The sequence below is a fragment of the Vicugna pacos genome, chromosome 8, assembly GCF_048564905.1.
Source record: "Vicugna pacos chromosome 8, VicPac4, whole genome shotgun sequence".
Lineage (NCBI taxonomy): Eukaryota > Metazoa > Chordata > Mammalia > Artiodactyla > Camelidae > Vicugna > Vicugna pacos.
This window is the reverse complement of record NC_132994.1, coordinates 18838275-18841439: the sequence shown is the minus strand read 5'-3', so window position 1 is coordinate 18841439 and position 3165 is coordinate 18838275. Positions and strand designations below refer to the sequence as shown.

The following is a 3165-nucleotide window of genomic DNA, read 5'->3' as shown; positions in this document are numbered from 1 at the left end:
TCCCCAGAGTCTTGGGAGGGTCTTGGGTCACAAAATCAGGCACATGGCTGATGTTCATTAAATGTTCACTGACTCAATAAATGTCTGTCCATCTAAGCATAATACACAAATGGAACATGCTTTAAAAATTATATTTTAAGCAATGTCAACCCTCTTGGAATTTATGACTGACTTCCGACAGACTCTCTGGAGTATAACAGAGTCCTCTGGGAAAGGTATTTGTTAAGAGCAAAATTAGCCACATTAATTCACAGATAGAGTCCTATTAGAAGCATAAATTAAAAAGTACATTATTATTCTATCATGAAACCACTAGAAAAGCATTTCTTGAAACTACATGTGACAAGTATTCAAATTGAAGTCACTTGTGTTTTATCATCTCCTTCACCCTCAAGGAGCCAAGGCAAAAATTGCCAAGAATTGTTTTCTTCAAATAACAATAATTTTTCAACAACTGGTAGGGTCCCCTCACATGAACAGAAGATTAAAAATACGGGGTTTTTGGAAGCTCATGACACCAAGTCAGATGTTAATAGACCAAGTCCTCTGAGCATATTCTAAATCTACTAAATTCCAAATAGGAAATGTATATCATTGAATCAGCACATCCCTGTTACCAGGTATATGGTAATGTACAAAATACAACAATATTATATACTTTTTTATGGTAAACAGATTTTATTTTAAAATGTTTTCTAATAAATCCACAAAAACTTGAAAACATTTTAAGCGTTAAAGAATTACAATTGCTCATTAAGGATGCATTGAGATGAATAAACATTAGAATTCAGTGATTTTTTTTATTGAAATATAGTCAGTTTACAATGTTGTATTAATTTCTGGTGCACAGCATACTGATTCAGTTATATATATATTCTTTTTCAGATTCTTTCTCATTATAGGTTATTGTAAGACACTGAACGTAGTTCCCTGCGCTGTACAGTGGGGCCTTGTTGTTTATCTATTTTATACACAGTAGTTAGTATCTGCTAATCCTGAGCTCCTTATCCCTCTCCACCTTCTCCTTTGGTAGCCATAAGTTTGTTTTCTATGTCTGTGAGTCTGTTTCTGTTTTGTGAATATGTCCATTTGTATCATATTTTAGATTCCACATTTAAATGATAGCATATGATATTTGTCTTTCTCTGTCTGACTTACTTCACTTAGAATGACAATCTCTAGGGAAACCTCTTCTCAACTCCGAATCCCTGTCTGCTTTGGCCTCCTTGCCTCCTTTCCAGCCTCCACCATGTCCATACGGGTGACCCAGAAGTCCTACAAGGTGTTCACCTCTGGCCCATGGTCCTTCAGCAGCTGCTCCTACACCAGCGGGCCAGGCGCTCACATCAGCTCCTCAGCCTTCTCCTGGGTGGGCAGCAGCCGCAGTTTCTGGGGTGGTCTGGGCCCCAGCCTGGCTGGATGTTATTATGGTGGGGCCTCAGGTATGGGGGGCATCACAGCTGTCATGGTGAGCCAGCCTTCTGAGCCCCCTCAAGCTGGAGGTGGACCCCAACATCCAGGCTGTGAGCACCCAGGAGAAGGAGCAGATCAAGACCCTCAACATAAGTTTGCCTCCTTCATCGACAAGCGACAAGGTGCGGCACCTGGAGCAGCAGAACAAGATTCTGGAGAACAAATGGAACCTCCTGCAAAAGCAGAAGACAGCCCGGAGCAACACAGACAACATGTTCAAGAGATACATCAATAACCTTCAGAGGCAGCTGGACACCCTGGCCCAGGAGAAACTGAAGCTGGAGGTGGAGCTTGGCAACATACAGGGGCTGGTGGAGGACCTCAAGAACAAGTATGAGGAAGAGATCCAAAAGCGCATAGATGTGGAGAATGAATTTGTCATCATCAAGACGGATGTGGATGAAGCATACATGAACAAGGTAGAGCTGGAGTCCTGCCTGGAAGGGCTGACTGACGAGATCAACTTCTACAGGCAGCTATATGAAGAGGAGATCCGTGAGATGCAGTCACAGATTTCAGACACATCCGTGGTCCTCTCCATGGTCAACCACTGCTCCCTGGACCTGGATGGCATCATCACCGAGGTCAAGGCCCAGTACGAGGAGATCACCAACTGCAGCCGGGCCGAGGCCGAGGCCGAGGCCGAGACCATTTACCAGATCAAGTACGAGGAGCTGCAGACACAGGCTGGGAAGCACAGGGATGGTCTCCATCACATGAAGATGGAGATTTCTGAGGTGAACCGGAACATCAGCTGACTCCAGGCCAAGATCGTGGGCCTCAAAGGCCAGAGGGCTTCCCTGGAGGCTGCCATTGCCGATGCTGAGCAGAATGGGGAGCTGGCCGTCAAGGATGCTCAAGCCAAGCTGGCCGAGCTGGAGGCCGCTCTGAGAACCTCCAAGCAGGACAGCCCAGCAGCGGCACAAGCAGCTGAATGTGGAGATCGCCACCTACCGCAAGCTGCTGGAGGGCGAGGAGAGCTGGCTGGAATCTGAGATGCAGAACGAGTATCCACATCAAGATCACCAGTGGCTACTAAGGTGAGTTGATCTATGGGGCCCTCTACAGCCTGAGCCCCTTGGGCTCTGGCAGGCCCGGCTCCTTCAGCTGTACCAGTTCCTCCAAGGCTGTGGTTATGAAGAAGATTGAGACCCACAATGGGAAGCTGGTGTCTGAGTCATCTGACATCCTGTCCAAGTGAAAGTCTCCTGCAGAAGGAGCCATGCAGGGGGGCGCTGGCGCGGGAAACCTGAGGCTCAGCTTGGGTTCTCAACCCACCCTTGGTGAGGGTTGACTGCCCGGGCTTCCCTCTCTTGTCCATGCCCCCAGCTAAAAGCCAATTCAAGTGCCTTTTTCAGAATAAATCCAAATCAAGTGTCTTTTTCAGAATAAAGCCCCAGCTGGCTCTGCTAAGCCCTGCCTCCCCCCCCAAAAGAATGACAATCTTTAGGACCATCCATGTTGTTGCAAATGGCACTATTTTATTCTTTTTCATGGCTGCGTATTATTCCATTATATAAATATACCACAGCTTCTTTATCCAGCCATCTGTTGATGGACATTTAGGTTGCTTCCATGTCTTGGCTATTGTAAATAGTGCTGCCATGAACACTGGGGTGCATGTGTCTTTTTGAATTAGAGTTTTCTCCAGATTTATGTTTTCTCCAGATGATTGCTGGATCACATGGTAAC

The 3165-nt window shown here is 46.0% G+C and overlaps 1 pseudogene; it reads left to right on the top strand.

Annotated features, from left to right (window-relative positions):
- Window positions 1-1249: 1249 nt before the first annotated feature.
- LOC102533494 (keratin, type II cytoskeletal 8 pseudogene) lies at window positions 1250-2674 on the top strand (annotated as a pseudogene).
- The last annotated feature ends 491 nt before the right edge of the window (window positions 2675-3165 follow it).